This window comes from the organism of the source record quoted next, unplaced genomic scaffold (genome assembly GCF_019419815.1).
Source record: "Pyrus x bretschneideri cultivar Hongxiangsu unplaced genomic scaffold, Pyrus_bretschneideri_v1 Contig64, whole genome shotgun sequence".
Taxonomy (NCBI): Eukaryota; Viridiplantae; Streptophyta; class Magnoliopsida; order Rosales; family Rosaceae; genus Pyrus; species Pyrus x bretschneideri.
Genome location: NW_025999803.1, coordinates 315722 through 341880, shown reverse-complemented (window position 1 = coordinate 341880; position 26159 = coordinate 315722). Strand labels below are relative to the sequence as shown.

Sequence of the window (26159 nt, the reverse complement as noted above, 5' to 3'; positions counted from 1 at the left end):
GGCCGGCCAAGTAGGATTGGCAACGAAGGGGCATGGTCAGATTCATCCATCTCGAGCACATAGAAGTCCGCCGGAAAGATTAAATGATTTACCTGCACTAACACATCTTCCAAAACTCCCTTTGGATAGGCATTAGATCTATCGGCCAATTGTATGATTACACCATCATTTTTCAATACTCCTAGGTTCATAGATGCATAAATTGAATATGGCATAACATTTATAGAAGCACCTAGGTCTAGCATGGCAGATTCAAAACGAGTATTACCTATCACACAAGGAATGGTAAAACTACCCGGATCTTTGCATTTGGGGGGTAGTTTGCGTTGCAAGATGGCGGAGACATTTTCACCTACCTTTACCACTTCCTTGGTCGACATCCTCTTCCTCGTGCTGCAAAGCTCCTTTAAGAACTTGGCGTACCTCGGGACTTGCTTGATTGCATCCAAAAGGGGTATGTTTACTTGAACTTTCCGAAATGTCTCAAGGATGTCCTTCTCAGCTTCTTCTTTCTTCGTTTGCATGAACCTACTAGGAAAAGGCACATTCGAAGGAACAACATTAGTATAAACTGAATTTGACACATTCTTACCCTTTTTGGCCGAATTAGACAATTTGGAGTCATTTGAAGCTTGCGGCAAAGGTGTTTCCACCTTTGCCGTGGGTTGTCTTGAGTCCTCCTCTTCGATCCTTAGTTTTTCGTCCTCGTTAAGACCTGATGTTGATGGTGTAGGACATGCCCCGACTTCTTTTCCACTTCTCAAGAGTATGGCCTTTGCACTTTCGAAGCCTCCCTTGGGGTTTGGAATGGTAGAACTAGGAAGTTGGCCTTGCTCACGAAACTTCCCTACAAAATCTGCAATCTGCCCAATTTGTTTCTCCAATTGCTCCACCCACTTATCTTGGTTTTGCATGGCTTTGGCTTGATTTTCTTGCCCCTGAGACAAATTCGTTAGTAACTTAAGAAGTGTATCATTGTCTAAAGTGTTACCTGAACTTGTTTGGGCAGATTGTGGAGGTGCTTGTGTGGGTGCGTATGGCTTGTTGTAGAAGCCCGGGGGTTGTTGCCTAAAGCCTCCTTGTTGTGGTGGTTGTTGAGGCTCCCTCCACTTGAAGTTCGGGTGGTCTCTCCAACCTGGATTATAAGTGTTAGAATACAAATCGTTCCTTGGTTGGTTTTGGCCCTGAAATTCAATTGCATTTGCGCTTTCCCATCCACCATTCTCTATGAGTTGTGGGCACTTCTCAGAAGCATGCCCTTGGATAGAACACACCCCGCATACAATTGGTCCTTGCATCCTCATGCCTTCGGCCATCTGAGACACAATGGAAGTAAGATTAGCTAATTGTGAATGAATGTCGGGTGTGGAACTTACCTCATGAACTTGCTGCCGCGGGGGTCCTCTTTGGCCTACTCCTTCGTATTGTTGAGCGTTCAACGCTCGGTTAGCGATCAAGACCTTGGCAGCCATGGGCGTCTTGTCCACCAATGCTCCACCTGCCAAGGCATCGAGCATTTGACGTTCAATTGGTAGGAGCCCCTCGTAGAAGTATTGCAGAAGCAACTCCTCCTTCATCTGATGTTGTGGACAAGAAGCAACAAGAGATTTAAAATGTTCATAATACGTAGGAAAAGACTCACCTTCATCTTGCTGAATTCCACTTATCCTTTTACGTAAAAGGATGATTCGAGAAGTTGGGAAAAACTTCTCCAGAAATGCCCTCTTCATACTCTCCCATGATGTGACGATTCCGGGAGCTAAGTCGTACAACCAATCCTTGGCTTTGTCCATTAAAGAGAATGGAAAAGCCTTCATCTTCAAAATGCTTCCGTCGACGTTGACGGGAGTCATGCTTGAACACACCACCTCGAATTCCTTCAAATGCTTGTTCGGATCCTCCATGGACAACCCATGGTATTTCAGAATGTGGTGAAGCAAACTTGACTTCAACTCGAACTCCTCGGTCTTGCCTTCGGCCGGTGGGGGATATTGGATACACAAGGGTGCGGCATTATCCAATCCCGAAGCGGAAAGCTCCTTGAGTGTCCGGGTGTCCACGGCCATGCCTTGTGGTTCTTTAAATACACTTGCCGTGGCTTCTTCAAAGATCCCTGCCGTGGCCTCTTCTTCCTCTTCTAGGCCTTGTTCTTCAAGGTCAGGTTCCGGGCTTGGCGGATTTGATTCGTGTTGCTTCTTCCTTCGTCTCAAAGTCCTCTCAAAATCGTTGTCAAAGTCCAAGATATCCTCACGAATCGGTTGAGAACTCCGAGTCATACACTAGTACCTAAAACAAGAAAAACAAAACAAGGTCAGAAACTTTAACAAAATTAACAAACAGAAAATAACAATCCAAGGGATTAGCAAAGTTGCTAATCCCCGGCAACGGCGGCAAAAATTTGATGCGAACTTAGTAAGCACACAAATTAAAACCCTCCTGTGACAGTTGTAGTATATGTATAAGTAGGGATCGTTCTTAACCGGGGATTATGAGGGATTGCAAAATCACTTGGAAACTGACTCAAAAACGTAAAATAAAGTTTAAAACACTAAACTAGACTCAAAGAATGCAAAACTAAAATATAAAAACACTAAAACAAACCAAAAGACTCAAACAGCACCCAAAACACTTAAAACTGCCTTAAAAACACATTCTGGGCAGTTTTGAGCACGTTGACTACTTTGGACGAATTTGGGTAATAAAATGAATCAAAACACTTAGAAACACAAACTAAGACACTTTCTAACTAAATTGGACACTAAAGTAAAGGGGGATTGAGGTTTTGACGAAATTAAACTAAATGCACAGATTGTAATTAAGGGCAGAATGTAAATATGAATGTGATGAAAATATGAATGAAATACTAACTAGAAGGTTCTTCTCCACACATGTTACACTTGCATACAAGATGATTTTCAGTTGGTCTTTCGATAAATTATGAAACTCAACACCCCGGGTTAATTAGGTCCGCTTAAATTAACCGTCAAGTTCTCCTTAAGTTAACGAATTGGATGGGACAGCGCATACGCAATTCAAAACATTCTCCAAAAGTCCTTTACGTGGAAAGCACAATAAAGATACAATCAAAGATCATTAAGCATCATGAAAACTATAAGTGTTGACGAGGCATTCGTTAGTATGATGAGCACGAAACTAGTGCCAAGAATTCATTTAACGCGATTGTTTATAAGCAACCTCCACTACTTGTGAATATAAGTTCATAACTATTAGGTGAAACTCACTTATATTCTAGCGTCATATTCATGCATGAAAATTAAGCGTGCACTTTCAATAAACATACACAAATAAGTTATCAATCAAGCAGTTAAACAAATTGAATCCACAATTCACGAAATTCCAACCAAAGGTAATCAATTCATATTGCAAGCATAAACATGGTTTCGAATCACCCCCTAGCTAACTAGGGATTTAGCCTCTCATGTTCACAGAAAGAGAAATAAAATCGAATTTAAACATAAAGAACAAAGGTTTGATTACACCTAGAACGCCCAACGAATCCACTTGAATTTCAGCGCGTCTAAGCTCCTCTTTCTTCTTCTCCTTGCTGCGGTAGAGAGGTTGTATGGATGATTTGGATGTTATTTTGGGTTGGGGATAGATTTAGGGAGGTTTGGTGGTGCGGCAATGTGATGGGAAGGTGTATGGAGGTGTGGATGGTGGCTGGAAGGGTTATGGTGGCTGCGGCAAGGATGGGGGAAGGCTGGAATGGAGGGGGAATGTATGGATTGAATGGTTTTGGGTGATGGTGGCTGCGGCAAAAGGGAGAGAATGGGAGAGAATGTGGCTGATGGTAGTGACGGCTTAGGGTGAATGGCTGAAAAATAGAATATATATGAATGAATGAAAAGGCTCTAGGGTTCAATTAAAGGGTATGGCTGAGATTAGAACTAGAAGGCTTAGGGTTTATGGATGATGGATGGGAGATGCGGCTGATATGTTGGTGAATGAATGAAAAGTGTGAATGAATAGAATAGGGTGCGGCTAGAGGTTTAAAACATATATGATTTCAGAAATAAAACCCTAGCTTGTTTTTATTAACTAAAATAAATTCAAAGGCTTCTAGAATTTAGGAAATAAAATCAGAAATTAAAGAGGGAATGATTAAAGGGTGCAGCTAGGGTTAGGTTAGGAGAAAGAAATAGGTTTTAAGTGCACAACATTGGACAAAAGTGCCCCCCCCTTTCACGGCAAGGGAAGGGAACTAGGGTTAAGGCACGGCAAGGTTGTGTAATTGGGCTAGGGCCTTGGTTTTGTGTCCTAAAGTGCCTACAAGGCCTTCAAAGTGGCTAGAAAATACGGACGTTTAAGTTTAGGAAAGGTTACCAAAACGGGAAACTTAGGGTTAACTTTCCTACTTCAAGTAGGAATCCTTGTTTGAGTAGGAATCCTCGTTTTGGTAGGAATTCATCGTTGGAGTAGGAATTTGCATCTTGCGCTCCAAAAGACTCCAATTTGCATCTTCTTGCACACTTTGGCCTTATAATCTGAAAATACACAAAAGTGGCCTTAAAAACTAAAATAACTACGTAAACACAACATAAATGCACAAGAACAAGCTAAGTAAGTCGCATGAATATGCTCCTATCACTATGCATCCAGGAGCTACTAAAATGTATCCTACCATTCGACCGTTTTATCATTGGCCGGGTATGAAGAGGGAGATAGCTGAGTATGTCAGTTGGTGTGTTGTTTGTCAGCAAGTCAAGGCGGAAAGGAAGAAACCGTTTGGGTTGTTGCAGCCGTTTCCCGTTCCAGAGTGGAAATGGGAAAATATTACTATGGATTTTGTGTACAAGCTTCCGCGTACACATAATGGTTTTGACGGCATTTGGGTGTGTTGGAAATGTGCCCTAAAACCAATCATATGATGATACTTTACGGACATTTCAAACTAATGTAGTTTAAATGTAAAGGGCAAAGATTATTGTTTGAGCCGTCTCATATAAATGTTATATGCTTAAACGATAAGTCCAAGGAATATGTGATTGGAAGAATGCGATCTAAAGAAGTTAGATTCATGAGACCATTCTTTCGTTGACACATCCTAAACGTTCCTGATCATAGGATTGTCAATTGGGCATTGACAGTCCGTTAAGATCAGTACGTGCTATGTCTTCTCTCAGGGAGAGTGACTAGTCTCGAGTCATTGGTGTGTGTGACATCAAGACAAGTACGTAGGTGCTCAATAGAGAATGAGTTCACTGAACACGATCAACGAAGAGTTCTCATATTCATGTCACATGAGAACTCATGGTTGGGATAATGCAAATTAGTCTTTTGACCTGAGGCATCACAGTTGTCTTGTGGTTAGGTCCTTAATCTTTGATTATGTCAAAGTCACTCCATCAGGAGGGTGTCCACGGCATCGTTGGGGTTAAGCCACTTAGCCATGGAGGCAAGTGAATGCGCAACAAGGGATCTCTAACCTTCAAACTGTTTGAGGGAGAATACTCTATGATATGATTAAGAATCTTTGGCCAAAGTATGAATGAGATTTAGGAATGTGTTCCAAATCACATTCAAGGTAATCATATAAGCACAAGACTCACATTGGATAGTAGACATGAATAAACTATCAAACCAAACAATGTGGTCAAGAGTATTGTATTAGAGAAAGACCGTATTGCATTTGTAATCCTAAAACTGAATAGGTTCTCCACCTCTTCTGATTAGCTTGGGTAACCATGACATGCTGCTAGGCGTCAACCATGGTTTGTGGAAGCCCTAAAAGTGTATTATCACTAACGGGAGAATTGAAAGTAAGTTTCAATTCACAATCGATTTGAAAGAGTTTGAATCGCCCACTGCCTCGCTAAAAGGAACCTAATGGATCGTACACCGTGTAAGGTAGAGATTGAAGATTCAACGGAGATGAGTAAGACTAATTAAATGGTTTAATTATTTATGGCAAGGATTAATTAATATGATTATTAATCAAACGAATAAGTTCGTTAAAAGACCTCGGGATAGTTTTGGACCTTAAGGCCCAATGGGCTTCGAACGTCAAGTCCATTGACTTAAGTTGTGTGACAACTTAATGAATAATGATTCACAAAGGCCCAAATAGCCCAATGAATACCCTAAGGCCGGCCATTTAGAGAAAGAGTGGGTTTTGGACTTATTTACAAGTTTGCCACTCAAATGAATTAAGGTATAAGTGTGACTTTATAGCCAAAATTCATTTAGGGTTTTTTTTGGGGAAATTGGAGAAACACAAACTCTCCTTTCTCTCTAGAAATGGCCGGCCACCCTTGAGGAAAACATCTAGCAATCTTACTTCCTCAAGGTCACTCATTTCTTCTACAATATGCCTTGGTGTGGAGACTTAGAGGTTCTCAATTTTGGGAACTTGGAGAAACCTTTTCATCCATCCAAATCCATGGATCTAAGATGCAAGGAATGAAGACCCTCTCTTTGGGTGATTAGCCTTTGCTTATGCAAAGAGGAATCTACAAAGGTATTGATTTCTCAACTCACTTTGTTTTGAGTTGAGTCTTGGTTCACCTATCTACTAGGCTTTGAAGTTCATGGGTTAAGTTTTGTTTTTGAGTGCATATAAACATGATTCCGCCTTTTAATTGTTAATTGCATGTTGTTGATGTTGCTCAAATGAACTTGTTTTTCACAAATCTTCCTTCAAGTGGTATCAAGAGCCTAAGTCTAGTAGTTGGTGAATCCTTTTGGGTTTTGTAGTTCATAGTTTGTGATTTGAATGTTGTAATTGTTACAAGCTTTATTCTTGCTTCTTTGAATGTAAATTTTGTTAGAAAATTTGCCATCTCAAATGTTGTAGATGTAGTTCATATGAGCATGAATTTTGGAGCTAAAATTTGGTGCCATGTTTTTGGGGAAATTCGGCCAAATCCAAAGGGTGGATTTTTGGGTTCTTGTTTGACTTGTTAAAAGTGTTTTAAAGTGACTTTTGGAACCCCTATGTACCCTAGTATGGTTGTATGTTATTTCCCTTAAGTTTGAGTGGTTTTGGTATGTTTTTGGGTGAAGAATGTTCATAGAGCTCTTATGGGTTTTCATGGATGTTCTTCATTGTTCTTGATATGTTCTTGCCAAGAACAAAAGGTTTGGTGTTTTGATTCAAAGTTTTGATTTATTTCATAAAGTTTTTGTTTTGAAATATTTCTTATGTTTAAATATCTTAGATATTTGTTTTGAAAAATTAAAGAAATTTTAGTGGGTAGGTGTGTAATGATTTATTCCATTTCACACACCCCACTTACAAAACTTTGAAATTTTTTTATATACTTTGCTTCAATGGCCGGCCACCCTACTCAATTAGGGTCCTTGTGGGGCTTTTATGCAATTACATAAAATTTTGATACTTTTGTGTATTTGTACTTTGACCCAAAAGTTTACGTTTTTACGTAAAGGTCCAAAATCACTAAAAGGACAAATTGTTTTGCTCCTTTAATGAAGTTTTAGCTTTTGTAGAAATTTTTTGGGTTCTAGTTGTAATTACATGAAGTAGTGGACTTTTGTGTTTTTACAAAGTGACCCCAAAAGTTTAAGTTTTGCAAAATGGCCCAAAAGTTGAGGTCATAGCATTTTGGCCCAAATTAGGTAGAACAAAAATTGTTTTGTCTCTTTAAATGAGAATTGGATTTTCATTTCATTTAGCTCCATTTAAATCAATTCTATGGATACAAAAACCAAATGAAAATGTTGCATTCAAGTTTAATTAGTTAAAGCGTTAATTAATTAAAGAAAGGGTGATTATGAACCTTAGCCTACGATAATTGAGCTATGTGAATGGCCGTTTCAAATTTGTTTGAACCATGGGAATGTGTAGATTAAATTTTGGTTGTAATTTGATATGATCAATTGTTGTAAAAGAGCATAGGCTCTTCTTTACTTTAAAGTAATTTGATTTGATCAATTGTTGTAAAAGAGCATAAGCTCTTATTTACTTTGAAGTACTCCTTTCTTGTTTTATTCGATATGCATGAAATTGGAGTAGTTGGGTCCAACGCCCAATAAGACAACACACCTTAATGTGATTAAACGTGTAACTAAAATCAATCACCATCCCTAGACCGAGATTCAACACAAGGCTCGTGTTGGATCTAATCAAAGGTTCATAGTCATCCTAAGGCCCTAAGGCAACTATATAGTCCATCAATGAATGCAAATCTTATGTTAGTAGTAGCATATAGTCTTGCTTTAAAAACCGTTTTAAAAGCATAGTGGGAGTATTATATACTACTAAATCAATTATATGGACCAATAGTTGTAATAGGACCAAAATGTTTTAATTGGATTAAAATGTATGTTTATATGTGATGAGACCTAAAACCCTCAACAAACCATTATTAAGTTGATAAGCGAGAGATGCTTTGAATATCTCTTCGTAGGCCTTCCACCATGGTGGGCTCCAATCGTTTGTGACTCATGCACCGGCTTCACCCTATAATGGGGAAGTACAAAGTATGTGCTTACATCCAGGAGGAGTCCATAAACATATGATGAGGTGAGTGTAGACAACGAGTATGACCAACATGATATAATTCTGAGGTTGTGCTTGAACCTCTACATAAACTAAGCATGGTGGGAATAACTTAACTAAGTGCAATGGTGCCAACATGATATAATTCTGAGGCATTCATTCTCTAGAGGCCAAACTAGATGGGTAATTACAAGAGTTGTAAATGACTAAAGTGTTATTCTCTCATCATTATTTTTGCTAACCAAAATGATATAATTCTGAGGTGGGCTTGGTAATGGTGAGTCTCCCATACCCTGCTAAGAGTTCAACAAAACTCTCGAATTCCGATGAGGGATATGGAATTTGCCAAAAATAGTGGGTGGTGCTATTTGATTTAAAGACCCGAATCAAATGGCTTAAAATCAATCAATTTATATTCGTTATGTATTTGTTTACCAATATATTTGCAAACGCTATCCAAAACTTGACAAAGAAAAACCGAACGCTTTAGTTTCCGAACTTGGTACCACAATCCCATAGATTGTCTTGAATGGATTGTAAAAGTACCTAAGTAGTCTCATCCTCACAATCTTCCTATTGATAATGTATCAATGGAAGAACATGTTAGATAAGTCTACCATGAAGAGGACAATGCAAACTCTAGTGCTTGTCTCTTTGTTACACGAACAAGGAACTTGAGAAGTAAGCACAAGGGCATGGACACTTTATGTGCCATGATTCTTCACTTACAAATTGTTGTATGAAGAAATGAGAGTTGCCTTGAACAACTCTTGAAAGTTTGTTATTATGTTTAGAACATAATGGTTGGTTGACAAAAATAGTCCATTTATATGGACTTATGATGATTTTGAATCATTGAGTGTTGAAGTGTTAAACCACTTAACGAGACGGAAACTAGGCAAGGACTTCACCTTTGTGTCCCTATCCTAATGGTTCACTAAGTTTATTGTAAACTATATAGTGAACAATAACCGCACGCTCTCCAAATCGTTTGATGTGTATAACACATTTGAAATAAGTTTCAAGAGAGATAGTGGGAGTTTAGGGACCATGACTATTGTAGTCAAAAGGGAAGTCAAATGAAGAAGGCAAAATAACTCCAAGGGAGCAAACTTTCTTTATGAAAGGATGGACATTGGAAGGGGTATTTGCAAGAAATGTCTTGCAAGTGTCAAAGAACACACCTTTCGAAGGTGTTGTAAAATGTTCTTGAATAATTCAAAACAGTTGGTTCTTCAACTTGAATACATGATTCTGTATTAGCAACTATGTTTTACAATTGTTGTAAAAGTGTGCTAATAAAAAGTAGAAGATTAATGAGAGAAGAGAAAGTACTTCACATTCGGAAAGTGAATAAAATATAGATCTCTGCAAAAGCGGATTGTACTTACTTCCTCATATGAACTACCAAAGAAATTGGAAAATACTAAAGATTGTCTTTACATTCCAATTTTAAGGAACTTAAATCCGTCACTATAGTAGAGATGGATGAATGTTTTGTTTGACAAAACATTGTTCTTTATTAATCAATAATTAGATTATTGTAATTTAATTGGTTGTCTCTATAGTAGAGATGATGTGGTAGTTTTACTGTTTAAAATACGATGATGCTTAAAACCCAAAAGGTTGCAAGGTAGTGACTAATCCCAACTGAGTTGTGATACCTCTAAAACATAAGTTACGAGTTGGTCATAGATGGATGCTTTGGATCGTTAGATCCGGATCCAATACCTTCTTGTTAAAATTGTATAGAGGCGAAATGTTCGAATCTTTATTCTTTTGGAAAGAAGAAAGAATCACAAAGTTGTTGAGGTTAATTCACTTAGATGTTAGTGGCACTTGTCCACAACATAATACTACTCATGTTGTATGACATTCACCGAAGATCACTCTCGGTTGGACTATAGTTTATTTTGAATAAACACAAGTCCGAATACTTTGCAAAAGGTTTCAAAGAATTCAAGAAATGTAAGTAGATGAGTAAGATGTCTAAAGTATTTACCTCCTTAGATTTGATCCAAGAAAAAAGTAACACTTTAGATTAATTTCCTTGAAAAATATCAAGGAAAGTAGCATCGTAAGATAATGAATTTCTCCATTAGGAGAAGAATGAACATAAATAAGATTTAGTTCGTTGGACATTATCAATTACCCATATATATATGATATATACTTCTAAGACATGTTAGTTGTAGAGATCCATCCATCATGGATCTTAGCAAGCTAGTGGGAGCTATAAGTGTCTTATGAGAAAAGATCAATTGTTTGATTTCTCATAAAGATGTAAATGAATCTTTTGTTTACTAGGTTTACAAAAGATTAGTGGGAGTTGATCATATTCCTAAATTTGAATATATATACATGATATATATTAATTTTGAAAATGAAAGGAATTCTTCATCGTTAAAGTTATGACTTTAAACATTCTATAATGATAGAATGTATATGGGAGACATAGTCTATATACATGGGATGGAAATCTATAATGATAGATTTCAAGATATAATTGGATTATATCAATCCCTAAAATAGACAAGAGATGCTAGGAAGTTTCTCATATGATGATAAACTTCAATTAGAATGACAATTCTAGTGAGACTAGGAAGTTGTTCTTCTCAAAGGGAATGTACCCTTTGACTCCCAAAGAAATAATGCGTGATGCGAACTAAGTAAGCACACAAATTAAAACCCTCTTGTGACAATTGTAGTAAAGATGCAAGTAGGGATCGTTCTAAACCGGGGATTAGGAGGGATTACTAAATCACTTGGACACTGACTCAAAAACGTAAAACAAACGTTAAAAACACTAAACTAGACTCAAAGAATGCAAAACTAAACAATAAAACACTAAAACAAATCAAAAGACTCAAAGAATACAAAACACTTAAAAACACAAATTAAGACACTTTCTAACTAAATTAGACACTAAGGTAAAGGGGGATTGTGGTTTTGACGAAAATAAATTAAATGCATAGATTGTAAATTTAAGGCAGAATGTAAATATGAATGTGATGAAAATATGGATGAATGCTAGCTAGAAGGTTCTTCTCCACACATGTCACACTTGCATACACTTTGATTTTCAGTTGGTCTTTCGATAAATTATGAAACTCAACGCCCCAAATTAACCGTGAATTGCACTAATTAACCCTCAGTTTTTCCACAAGTTATTAAGTTGGATGATTGCACACGACAACCCAAAACATTCCCTACAAGTTCCCTACATGAATTGCATAATAGAGATACAAGCAAGAATCATTAAGTTCTATGAAAAACATAAGCATTGACGAAGCATTCGTTACTATGAATTGCATGAAACTTATGCTAAGAATTCATTCAACGCGATCGTTTTCAAGCGACCTTCACTACTTGTGATTATAAGATTGTAACTATTAGGTGAAACTCCCTCATAATCTAGCATCATATTCATGCATGAAAACTAAGCGTGCACTCTCAATCAACATACACAAATACGTTATCAATCAAATAGATGAACGAATTGAATCCACAACTTATGAAATTCCAACCAAAAGTAATCAATTCATATTGCAAGCATAAACATGGTTTCGAATCACCCCCTAGCTAACTAGGGGGATTTAGCCTCTCATGTTCACAAAAAGAGAAATACAATTGAATTTAAACATAAAGCATAAAGGGTTGATTACACCTAGAACGCCCAACGAATCCACTTGAATTTCTGCGCGTCGAAGCTCCTCTTTCCTCTTCTCCTTGCTGCGACAGTGAGGTTAAATGGTGTTTTTGGTTGATTTTCTGGTTTGGGAATGGGTTTAGGGTAGTGTGGTGGTGCGGCAAGGTGGTGGAGTGATGGAGGAAGGTTGGTATGGTGGCTGGAAGGGTGGAGGAAGGCTGCGGGCAGATTGGAAGTGTGTGGAAGTGGCTGCACTGGCTGGGGACAAGCACGGCAGAGAAGGAATTCAAATATATGGTGCTGCGGCTGTTGTTGTTTTGTGGGAGAATTTGGGAGGTTAGTCACGGCTGATGGTAATTATTAGGTTTGAATAATGGGAGTATATGGTTGTGGTGGCTGCGTGAATTAGAGGGGGTGAGAAGAATGGCCTTTTGCGGATGGAATGGAATAAAAGGGTGAAAGGGATTTGCGGCTTATGGTTACAATAATGGGATAATGGGCTGCATAATCAATGGCATGAATTGAAAACCCACGGCTGGAATAAATATGGGATGGTTTTAGGTTACGGTTTTAAAATTGAATGGGAGGAAAAAAAGGGTGACGGCTTAAATGGAAATTATTTTATGGTGGCTAGATAAAAAAAATGCATGAATTGGGAACCTACGGATGGAATAGAATATGGAATGGTCACGGCTTAAATGGAATGTTGAATGAATTCAAAGTTGCGGCTGATTAGAATATGGAGGAATTAGGGTGTGAAATAATGGGAATGAATGGATACGGTTTATGGAATAATAATTAAAATGAGATGGTGGCTGCATGATGTGAGAAAAAGGATGGGGTTTTGCGTCTAGGGTTAGAAAAATGTATGATTTCAGAAAACTAACCCTAGCTTATTTAAAATTAAATCAAAGGCTTACGACAATAGGAAATTAAAACATAAATATAAAGGTGCGGCTAGGAAGGGAAATAGGGCTAGGGCCTTGGTTTTCTGTCCTAAAGTGCCTATAAGGCCGTCAAAGTGGCTAGAAGATATGGACGTTTAAGTTTAGGAAAGGTTACCAAAACGGGAAACTTAGGGTTAACTTTCCTAAAATAGGAAACCTTGTTTGAGTAGGATTCCTCGTTTTGGTAAGAATTCATCGTTGGAGTAGGATTTCGTCGTTTCTTCAAGTCTTCAACTCATTCGTTCCTCTTTCGCTCCAAAAGACTCCAATTTGCATCTTCTTGCACACTTTGGCCTTATAATCTGAAAATACACAAAAGTGGCCTTAAACACTAAAACAACTAAGTAAACACAACATAAATGCACGAGAACAAGCTAATTAAGTCGCATGAATATGCTCCTATCAAATTCCCTCACACTTAACTTTTGCTAGTCCTCGAGCAAAACAAAACAACTAAAATAAACAAAATGAAACAAAACAAACAAAACATAACCTAAACCTTCCAACGTTTGCCTCAGGGATTTCCAATGCAACATGACATGTCAAAGATCATTACTCACATAGCTTTTAGTCTTCCTTCCCCTCAAGCACATACTTAATCATAGTCACCATTCACTAGTTCGCATTTAATCAAATAAAACACATTTTGAATGTAGTAACATGCCTTAGAGAATTCCCTCAATTCCTCACTAGTTATGCACTCAATTTTCACTCAGATTTTCTGACTACACACCCTACACTAGTTATATGTGAGCAGATTGATGTAAACATGAAAGACTAGTACTCACATAGGTTATAACAAAGAACGCACTTTCTGGAGTAATTAAACGTGTTTAGATATGATCTCATGAATGGAATGCTACTACTTAGATGCGAGAACCAGTGACACCATATGCTCATACCAAATTCAAACTCCACAATTGAAATGCACAACACTCAAGATAGAAGTCAAGGGTTGTAACGGGGCTTGGGGTGTTGGCTAACAAGGAAAGGTAGGGATAAACAAAAGTTCTTTAAGCATTAGCAAGTAAAGTAATGAAATTAAGACTTAGAATTCCCTTAGAATGCAGAAATCAACTTTTAGACAAACAGGGGAGATTCAAACAACTCTTAGGGCCTAATTCATTGTTTTGGACCCTTACTTCAACAACCAATACTTTTCAATTTTTTTCTTTCATTTTTTTTTTTTCTTTTCTTTTCAACTCTTTTTCATTTTTTCTTTTCTCTTCTTTTCTTTTCTTTTTTTTTTTTTTTTTTTTTTTTTTTTTTTTTTTTTTTTTTCTTTCTAACCGTGCCTATGGCACATCAACTCACATCAATAATCCTTCCCCCACACTTATTTTCTGCCACACATTAATCAAAGGGAATTCATTCATGCTTACTATGCTTCAAGAACAAGGGTAAGGATGGTCCTAATCTAGGCTAGGCGAGGATAATGTGGGTTAACAAAGAAAGTAGGCTACACAAGGCTCAACGGGGTTAAATCCTACAAAACAAATGAAAATGGAAATATGGCAATTTGGCTATGGTGTTCACTACACAACTTCATCTTGAATATGTGTTATGCAAATCAATGGCATGCTTTGAATGAAATGGGCATGAGTTCTAGCATTTGGAACTAAGTGATGAAACGCCTTCTAAGTAGTAACCAAGCAAAGAATAATGAGATCATGCAACGACTTAGAAAACAATGATGCAAAGATTATAACTCTCCAAATAACGTTTAGGCTCAAGTCTCACAGGGATGTAGCGTTTGTTTAAGTTCTTTCCTTCAAGCATGTTACAAAAACTGATTTTTTCTTTTGTGATTACGTGTGAATTCGTAAACTATAACTACAACCAAGCATAAACCAAAGAGTATATCAAACGTCCAACCATGTTTGTAACTTTCTTTAACCATCATGCAATTAAAAACCAAATCCTCATCATTGTGTTGGAAGGTGACCTACGACACAAACAAACACACAAAAACAACTCTTTTTGGGTTTTTCAAAACAATTTTTCAAATTTTTATGGTATTTTCCGATTTTTAAGTCAACACACACTAAAACACTCTAAAATAGATTAAAAACACTTAAAAACAGCAAAGAACAAGTTTAAACATGTTAGGTGGTAATACCCTACGAATTTCATGCACAAAGTCTCAAAACAGAATGTTACCCCCCCCCCCACACTTAAACTAAACATTGTCCTCAATGTTTTAGACACAATTAAAAACACAATACACATAACATAAAGTAAGCAACAAAGGAAAGGGTTTAGGGACGCAAATCTGAGTGTGGAGCGATTCCCAAGTTCTTCCTTTGTTGATTGCATGGGTTGCCTCCCACGAAGCGCTTGCTTTAACGTCTTCCAGCCGGACGAAACCTTCTTCACTCCTTACTAGGGCCCACGGCTTCCAAGGGTATGTCATCCACGGCATGCTCCACAAAGGTGTCATAATAGGGCTTCAAACGATGCCCATTCACCTTGAATTCATGTCCCGTTTTCAAGCTTTGGATTTGGACTGCACCATGAACAAAAACATTAGTAATAACAAATGGTCCAATCCACTTAGAACGTAACTTACCAGGAAACAAACGTAAACGGGAATTGAACAATAGCACTTTCTGCCCAATTGAGAATGATTTCCCACGGATCATGTTGTCATGGAAAGCTTTGGTCTTTTGCTTGTAAATGCTTGCATTATCATACGCCTCGTGCCTTATCTCATCAAGCTCATTTAATTGCCATCTCCTTTGACTTCCTGCTTCATCGAGGTTCATGTTAAACTTCTTGATGGCCCAAAGTGCTTTGTGCTCTAATTCAACGGGAAGATGGCACGCCTTGCCATAGACAAGTCGAAAGGGTGACATCCCAATGGGAGTTTTGTACGCCGTGCGATACGCCCAAAGTGCATCATCTAACCGTAAGCTCCAATCCTTCCTTGTTGGCCCAACAGTCTTCTCAAGTATTTGCTTGATCTCTCGGTTGGAAACCTCGGCTTGGCCATTCGTTTGAGGATGGTAAGGTGTAGAAACCTTATGGGTGACATGGTATTTCCTTAATAACGCTTCAATGGTCCGATTGCAAAAATGTGACCCTCCATCACTAATGATCACTCGTGGCATTCCAAACCTTGCAAAAATGTTAGTTCTAATAAACTCTGCAACCACTTTAGAATCATTAGTCCGGGTGGCCTTGGCTTCCACCCATTTTGACACATAATCAACCGCAAGCAAAATATACATGAAACCATACGATGAAGGGAAGGGACCCATAAAATCAATACCCCAGACATCAAAAATTTCAACATTTAGGATAGAAACCTGCGGCATTTGGTCCTTTGCACTAATGCCACCCATTCTTTGGCATTTATCACATGTTAAGCAAAACGTTCTAGCATCCTTAAAAATACTAGGCCAATAAAATCCACATTGTAACACTTTGAGGGCCGTGCGTTGTGTGCCAAAGTGCCCTCCACATGCATATGTATGACAAAAACTCAAGATTGAATGACATTCAGAATCATGCACACAACGACGTATAATCTGATCGGGACAAAATTTCCATAAGTATGGATCATCCCACACATAAAACCGTGCATCATGCCTAAGTTTGTCACGTTGATGCCTATTGAACTCACTTGGAATACGTTTTGCCACCAAAAAATTAACTATATCGGCATACCAAGGTGTACTAACCTTTATGGACATCAATTGTTCATCGGGGAATGTCTCTGCAATGGGTAGGGGCTCCTCATTATGCACCATTCGGCTTAGGTGGTCAGCCACCACATTCTCCACGCCCTTCTTATCCCGAATCTCAATGTCAAACTCTTGTAAGAGCAAAAGCCATCGAATTAGTCTAGGCTTGGCCTCCTTCTTTGTGAGCAAATACTTGAGAGCTGCATGATCAGTAAAAATAATAACTTTAGTCCCAAGTAAGTATGACCGAAACTTATCTAATGCAAATACCACAGCAAGTAATTCTTTTTCAGTGGTTGAGTAATTTAATTGAGCATCATTTAATGTTCTAGACGCATAATAAATAACATGAGGTTGTTTGTCCTTTCGCTGCCCCAAAACAGCACCAATCGCATAGTCCGAAGCATCGCACATCAACTCGAATGGAATGCTCCAATCTGGAGGTGTGATAATGGGAGCCGAAGTGAGAGCCTCCTTGAGGTGCTTGAAAGCCGTGGAGCATGCATCATCAAACTCAAACGCCACCTCCTTTTGCAGCAGTCGGCAGAGTGGCTGTGCAATCTTTGAGAAATCCTTAATGAACCGCCTATAAAAACCTGCATGACCAAGAAACGAACGAACCTCTCTAACCGAAGTTGGAGCGGGTAAGTGACGAACAAGGTCTACCTTAGATTTATCTACTTCAATGCCTTTTTCAGAAATAATATGTCCTAAAACAATACCTTGTTTAACCATGAAGTGACATTTTTCCCAATTAAGCACAAGATTTGTTTCAACACAACGGTTCAAAATCAAACTAAGATTACTCAAACAACCATCAAATGAATTACCAAACACACTGAAATCATCCATAAAAACCTCAATGATTTTCTCGACATAATCAGAAAATATGCTCATCATGCATCTTTGAAATGTAGCAGGTGCATTACATAAACCAAATGGCATGCGACGATAAGCAAATGTACCAAAGGGGCATGTAAAAGTAGTCTTTTCTTGATCATCCGGGGCAATAACAATTTGATTATAACCAGAATATCCATCAAGAAAACAATAAAATGAATGACCCGCTAACCTTTCCAACATTTGATCTAGGAACGGCAATGGGAAATGGTCTTTCCTCGTGGTGGCGTTTATCTTCCTATAGTCTGTGCATACACGCCAACCGGTTTGGACTCGAGTGGGCACTAGCTCATTCTCCGCGTTCTCCACAACCGTCACTCCAGATTTCTTCGGCACACATTGGATCGGTGACACCCACTTACTATCCGAGATTGGATAGATAACTCCACAATCTAACAGCTTGATTATCTCCTTCTTCACAACTTCCATCATCGGAGGGTTAAGACGGCGTTGAGCCTCTCTAGTTGGTTTGGCCCCCTCCTCAAGAAATATGTGATGCATGCATGTAGCGGGACTAATACCTTTGATATCGGCCAACGTCCAACGTCCAACCTAGGGCAGATTTGAACTCCTTCAAAACACGCACTAGTTTCTCCTCTTCTTGTGCCGTGAGTGATGAAGAAATGATGGCCGGTAATGTCTCCTCTTCCCCCAAGAAAATGTACTTCAAATGGCCCGGTAATGGTTTGAGTTCAAGGATAGGTGCCTGAATTATAGATGGAAGCAATTTGTTAGTCGAAATGGGAATGGACTCACGGTTAGTATACTTACCATCAAGCTTAGGTGAGGACTCAAGGGTAGCCACAACTTTAAGTAATTCCTCACTAGGGGGCACGGCATGGAGTAGAGAATGTATGCCGTGGCCATGCATGCAATCTGCCCCCTTTGTTTTGAGTTCCATGCCTCGTGTAATGACTTTTTCAAGCGCATCGTCATTCAAATCGTCGAGATATCCCTGCGCCAAAGAGTCAATTATATCAATAGAAAAGCATGAATGGTCCTCACTAGGGTATTTAATGGAATCAGAAAGATTAAAATTAACAACTTCCCCATCGAATTCCATGGACAAAGTTCCACTATACACGTCAATCTTCGTCCGGGCCATCTTCATGAATGGCCTTCCAAGTAGAATGGGCAGCGAAGGAGCATGGTCCGATTCATCCATTTCAAGGACATAGAAATCCGCCGGGAAGACCAAATGATTAACCTGTACAAGAACATCTTCCAAAACTCCCTTTGGATAGGCGTTAGATCTATCGGCCAATTGTATTATTACCCCATCATTTTTCAATGCTCCTAAGTTCATAGATGCATAAATGGAATATGGCATAACATTTATAGAAGCACCTAAATCAAGCATGGCAGATTCAAATCTAGTATTCCCAATGACACAAGGAATGGTAAAGCTACCTGGATCCTTGCATTTGGGCGGTAGTTTGCGTTGCAAGATGGCGGACACATTCTCACCTACCTTTACCACTTCCTTGGTCGACATCCTCTTCCTCGTGTTGCAAAGCTCCTTTAAGAACTTGGCATACCTCGGGACTTGCTTTATTGCATCCAACAGGGGTATGTTCACTTGAACTTTACGAAACGTCTCAAGGATGTCCTTTTCAGCTTCTTCTTTCTTCGTTTGCCTGAACCTACTAGGAAAAGGAACATTCGAAGGGAAAACATTAGTAGGAACTGAATTTAACACATTTTTACCTTTATTGGCCGAATTGGGCATATTTGGGACCATAGGGACTTGCGGCAAAGGTGGAATCACCTTTGCCGTGGGCAACCTTGTTTCTTCCTCTTCGATTCTTAGTTTTTCATCCTCTTCGGGGCTTGATGGTGATGGTGTAGGACCTGCCCCGACTTCTTTTCCACTTCTCAATAATATGGCCTTTGCGCTTTCGAAGCCTCCCTTCGGATTTGGAATGGTGGAACTAGGGAGTTGTCCGGGATCTCGAAACTTACCTACAAATTCGGCAATCTGCCCAATTTGTTTCTCAAGTTGATCCACCCTCTTATCTTGGTTTTGCATAGCCTTCGCTTGATCTTCCTGCCCATTAGACAACTTAGTTAGTATCTTAAGGAGTGCATCATTGTCAAGAGACGTACCTGAGGCACTTGGGCCGGATTGGGCTTGATTTTGGGGTGGGCCGTAGGGTTTGGGAAAGAACCCCGGGGGTTGTTGCCTAAAGCCTCCTTGATTCTGAGGTTGCTGGGAATCCCTCCACCTGAAATTTGGGTGGTCTCGCCACCCCGGATTATACGTGTTGGAATATGGATCATGTCTTGACTGATTTTGACTTTGAAACCCAATGGCATTCGCACTCTCCCATCCGCCATTCTCGATGAGTTGAGGACAATTTTCGGAGGCATGTCCTTGGATAGAACATACGCCACATACCACAGGTCCTTGTATCTTCATTCCCTCGGCCATCTGTGAAACAATAGAAGTAAGATTAGCCAATTGTGAATGAAGATCAGACGTTGAACTTACCTCATGTACTTGGTGCCGTGGAGGTCCTCTTTGGCCTACTCCCTCGTACTGTTGAGCATTCAATGCTCGGTTAGCGATCAAGACCTTGGCATCCCTGGGCGTTTTGTCCACCAATGCTCCACCCGCCGATGCGTCGAGCATTTGACGTTCTAGAGGTAGGAGACCCTCGTAGAAATATTGCAAGAGCAACTCCTCCTTCATCTGATGCTGTGGACAAGAAGCAACCAGTGATTTAAATCGTTCATAATACGAAGGAAAAGACTCACCTTCTTCTTGCTGGATTCCGCTTATCTTTTTGCGTAGGAGGATGATGCGAGAAGTTGGAAAGAACTTCTCCAAGTACGCTCTCTTCATACTCTCCCAAGAAGTGACAGTGCCGGGAGCTAACTCATATAACCAATCTTTGGCTTTATCCATCAAAGAGAATGGAAAAGCCTTCATCTTCAAGATATTTCCGTCAACAGTAACGGGAGTCATACTAGAGCAAACTACTTCAAATTCTTTCAAATGTTTGTTAGGATCTTCCATGGACAAGCCATGGTATTTAGGAATATGATGAAGCAAACTTGACTTTAATTCAAACTCATCCGTCTTACCTTGGGCAGCCGTGGGGTATTGAATGCACAAGGGTGCGGCATTATCCAAACCTGAGGCGGAAAGCTCCTTGAGTGTTCGGTTGTCCACCGCCATGCCTTGGACTTCTTCAAATATCCCTGCCGTGGATTCTTCTTCCTCTTCTAGGCCTTGTTCGTCAAGCTCAGGTTCCGGGCTTGGCGGATTTGATTCGTGATGCTTCTTCCTTCGCCTCAAAGTCCTCTCAAAGTCACTGTCAAAGTCCGAGATACGCTCACGAATCGGTTGAGAACTCCGAGTCATGCACTAGTACATAAAACAAGAAAAACAAAACAAAATCAGAAACTTCAACAAAATAAATAAATAATCAGAAAGTAAACAATCCAAGGGATTAGCAAAGTTACTAATCCCCGGCAACGGCGCCAAAAATTTGATGCGAACTAAGTAAGCACACAAATTAAAACCCTCTTGTGACAATTGTAGTAAAGATGCAAGTAGGGATCGTTCTAAACCGGGGATTAGGAGGGATTACTAAATCACTTGGACACTGACTCAAAAACGTAAAACAAACGTTAAAAACACTAAACTAGACTCAAAGAATGCAAAACTAAACAATAAAACACTAAAACAAATCAAAAGACTCAAAGAATACAAAACACTTAAAAACACAAATTAAGACACTTTCTAACTAAATTAGACACTAAGGTAAAGGGGGATTGTGGTTTTGACGAAAATAAATTAAATGCATAGATTGTAAATTTAAGGCAGAATGTAAATATGAATGTGATGAAAATATGGATGAATGCTAGCTAGAAGGTTCTTCTCCACACATGTCACACTTGCATACACTTTGATTTTCAGTTGGTCTTTCGATAAATTATGAAACTCAACGCCCCAAATTAACCGTGAATTGCACTAATTAACCCTCAGTTTTTCCACAAGTTATTAAGTTGGATGATTGCACACGACAACCCAAAACATTCCCTACAAGTTCCCTACATGAATTGCATAATAGAGATACAAGCAAGAATCATTAAGTTCTATGAAAAACATAAGCATTGACGAAGCATTCGTTACTATGAATTGCATGAAACTTATGCTAAGAATTCATTCAACGCGATCGTTTTCAAGCGACCTTCACTACTTGTGATTATAAGATTGTAACTATTAGGTGAAACTCCCTCATAATCTAGCATCATATTCATGCATGAAAACTAAGCGTGCACTCTCAATCAACATACACAAATACGTTATCAATCAAATAGATGAACGAATTGAATCCACAACTTATGAAATTCCAACCAAAAGTAATCAATTCATATTGCAAGCATAAACATGGTTTCGAATCACCCCCTAGCTAACTAGGGGGATTTAGCCTCTCATGTTCACAAAAAGAGAAATACAATTGAATTTAAACATAAAGCATAAAGGGTTGATTACACCTAGAACGCCCAACGAATCCACTTGAATTTCTGCGCGTCGAAGCTCCTCTTTCCTCTTCTCCTTGCTGCGACAGTGAGGTTAAATGGTGTTTTTGGTTGATTTTCTGGTTTGGGAATGGGTTTAGGGTAGTGTGGTGGTGCGGCAAGGTGGTGGAGTGATGGAGGAAGGTTGGTATGGTGGCTGGAAGGGTGGAGGAAGGCTGCGGGCAGATTGGAAGTGTGTGGAAGTGGCTGCACTGGCTGGGGACAAGCACGGCAGAGAAGGAATTCAAATATATGGTGCTGCGGCTGTTGTTGTTTTGTGGGAGAATTTGGGAGGTTAGTCACGGCTGATGGTAATTATTAGGTTTGAATAATGGGAGTATATGGTTGTGGTGGCTGCGTGAATTAGAGGGGGTGAGAAGAATGGCCTTTTGCGGATGGAATGGAATAAAAGGGTGAAAGGGATTTGCGGCTTATGGTTACAATAATGGGATAATGGGCTGCATAATCAATGGCATGAATTGAAAACCCACGGCTGGAATAAATATGGGATGGTTTTAGGTTACGGTTTTAAAATTGAATGGGAGGAAAAAAAGGGTGACGGCTTAAATGGAAATTATTTTATGGTGGCTAGATAAAAAAAATGCATGAATTGGGAACCTACGGATGGAATAGAATATGGAATGGTCACGGCTTAAATGGAATGTTGAATGAATTCAAAGTTGCGGCTGATTAGAATATGGAGGAATTAGGGTGTGAAATAATGGGAATGAATGGATACGGTTTATGGAATAATAATTAAAATGAGATGGTGGCTGCATGATGTGAGAAAAAGGATGGGGTTTTGCGTCTAGGGTTAGAAAAATGTATGATTTCAGAAAACTAACCCTAGCTTATTTAAAATTAAATCAAAGGCTTACGACAATAGGAAATTAAAACATAAATATAAAGGTGCGGCTAGGAAGGGAAATAGGGCTAGGGCCTTGGTTTTCTGTCCTAAAGTGCCTATAAGGCCGTCAAAGTGGCTAGAAGATATGGACGTTTAAGTTTAGGAAAGGTTACCAAAACGGGAAACTTAGGGTTAACTTTCCTAAAATAGGAAACCTTGTTTGAGTAGGATTCCTCGTTTTGGTAAGAATTCATCGTTGGAGTAGGATTTCGTCGTTTCTTCAAGTCTTCAACTCATTCGTTCCTCTTTCGCTCCAAAAGACTCCAATTTGCATCTTCTTGCACACTTTGGCCTTATAATCTGAAAATACACAAAAGTGGCCTTAAACACTAAAACAACTAAGTAAACACAACATAAATGCACGAGAACAAGCTAATTAAGTCGCATGAATATGCTCCTATCAATGCGTAAATAGAATCCTTTATGCATACGCAGAAAGGTGATTTATGTATTACATATTGTATGAAAACATTGATATAAGTTGTACCTAGAACGGTACAAGATGATATCAGTGCAAGCCTAGGATCAGAACCATGGCAACTGTCAAGTGAATCCTTAGGTATTTAAGAAATACTAAGGATGGATTCCTCAAGAATGAGGAAGAATTAGAGTAACGTAATGGAAGCGTAAATGTATTAGATTATGAATCTAATCCATCATAGAATATCTCTTCATTATGAATGAAGTGATAATGAGATATCTCTTTATTATGACTAAAGAGATATTTGGGTGGAAACGTTAAAAGTAAATGACTTTAATGTGTTCCATCATGTATGCAAAATATATTGCCATATAGAAGCTTACAACATTGTTGTTTGGATGGGAAAGGCATGAACTCTCCATTCGGTTCCAACCAGAAAGTGTATAACACTAATGGGGCGATAGCTCAAGCCAGGGAATCAAGGTCTCATCAAGGTCCGAACTCAAATGAGAGACTGAACCACATGATTGAGAATCATGTATAATGGTGACGTCGTTATTCTCAAGGTTGCTTCTATGGATAACATATAGATATCCATTGTTTAGGCCTACTACTCAGCCATTTATGAAATGAATTACAGAAGAGGTATCATCAATGATGACTAAGCTGATTGGCTCTAGTGCAAGTGGGAGATTGTTGGAAATGTGCCCTAAAACCAATCATATGATGATCTTTACGGACATTTCAAACTAATGTAGTTTAAATGTAAAGGGCAAAGATTATTGTTTGAGCCGTCTCATATAAATGTTATATGCTTAAACGATAAGTCCAAGGAATATGTGATTGGAAGAATGCGATCTAAAGAAGTTAGATTCATGAGACCATTCTTTCGTTGACACATCCTAAACGTTCCTGATCATAGGATTGTCAATTGGGCATTGACAGTCCGTTAAGATCAGTACATGCTATGTCTTCTCTCAGGGAGAGTGACTAGTCTCGAGTCATTGGTGTGTGTGACATCAAGACAAGTACGTAGGTGCTCAATAGAGAATGAGTTCACTGAACACGATCAACGAAGAGTTCTCATATTCATGTCACATGAGAACTCATGGTTGGGATAATGCAAATTAGTCTTTTGACCTGAGGCATCACAGTTGTCTTGTGGTTAGGTCCTTAATCTTTGATTATGTCAAAGTCACTCCATCAGGAGGGTGTCCACGGCATCGTTGGGGTTAAGCCACTTAGCCATGGAGGCAAGTGAATGCGCAACAAGGGATCTCTAACCTTCAAACTGTTTGAGGGAGAATACTCTATGATATGATTAAGAATCTTTGGCCAAAGTATGAATGAGATTTAGGAATGTGTTCCAAATCACATTCAAGGTAATCATATAAGCACAAGACTCACATTGGATAGTAGACATGAATAAACTATCAAACCAAACAATGTGGTCAAGAGTATTGTATTAGAGAAAGACCGTATTGCATTTGTAATCCTAAAACTGAATAGGTTCTCCACCTCTTCTGATTAGCTTGGGTAACCATGACATGCTGCTAGGCGTCAACCATGGTTTGTGGAAGCCCTAAAAGTGTATTATCACTAACGGGAGAATTGAAAGTAAGTTTCAATTCACAATCGATTTGAAAGAGTTTGAATCGCCCACTGCCTCGCTAAAAGGAACCTAATGGATCGTACACCGTGTAAGGTAGAGATTGAAGATTCAACGGAGATGAGTAAGACTAATTAAATGGTTTAATTATTTATGGCAAGGATTAATTAATATGATTATTAATCAAACGAATAAGTTCGTTAAAAGACCTCGGGATAGTTTTGGACCTTAAGGCCCAATGGGCTTCGAACGTCAAGTCCATTGACTTAAGTTGTGTGACAACTTAATGAATAATGATTCACAAAGGCCCAAATAGCCCAATGAATACCCTAAGGCCGGCCATTTAGAGAAAGAGTGGGTTTTGGACTTATTTACAAGTTTGCCACTCAAATGAATTAAGGTATAAGTGTGACTTTATAGCCAAAATTCATTTAGGGTTTTTTTTGGGGAAATTGGAGAAACACAAACTCTCCTTTCTCTCTAGAAATGGCCGGCCACCCTTGAGGAAAACATCTAGCAATCTTACTTCCTCAAGGTCACTCATTTCTTCTACAATATGCCTTGGTGTGGAGACTTAGAGGTTCTCAATTTTGGGAACTTGGAGAAACCTTTTCATCCATCCAAATCCATGGATCTAAGATGCAAGGAATGAAGACCCTCTCTTTGGGTGATTAGCCTTTGCTTATGCAAAGAGGAATCTACAAAGGTATTGATTTCTCAACTCACTTTGTTTTGAGTTGAGTCTTGGTTCACCTATCTACTAGGCTTTGAAGTTCATGGGTTAAGTTTTGTTTTTGAGTGCATATAAACATGATTCCGCCTTTTAATTGTTAATTGCATGTTGTTGATGTTGCTCAAATGAACTTGTTTTTCACAAATCTTCCTTCAGGGTGATTGTTGATCAGCTTACTAAGTCAACACATTTCATTCCAGCGAGGGAGAAGTATTCTTTGGGCCGATTAGCCGAGTTGTTCATCTCGAAGATCGTGAAGTACCATGGTGTCCCTGTGAGTATTGTCTCGGATCGTGGT

The 26159-nt window shown here is 39.0% G+C and overlaps 1 pseudogene; it reads right to left on the bottom strand.

Annotated features, from left to right (window-relative positions):
• LOC125472111 overlaps positions 1 to 26159 on the bottom strand; it is a 66270-nt pseudogene that overhangs the window by 1846 nt on the left and 38265 nt on the right.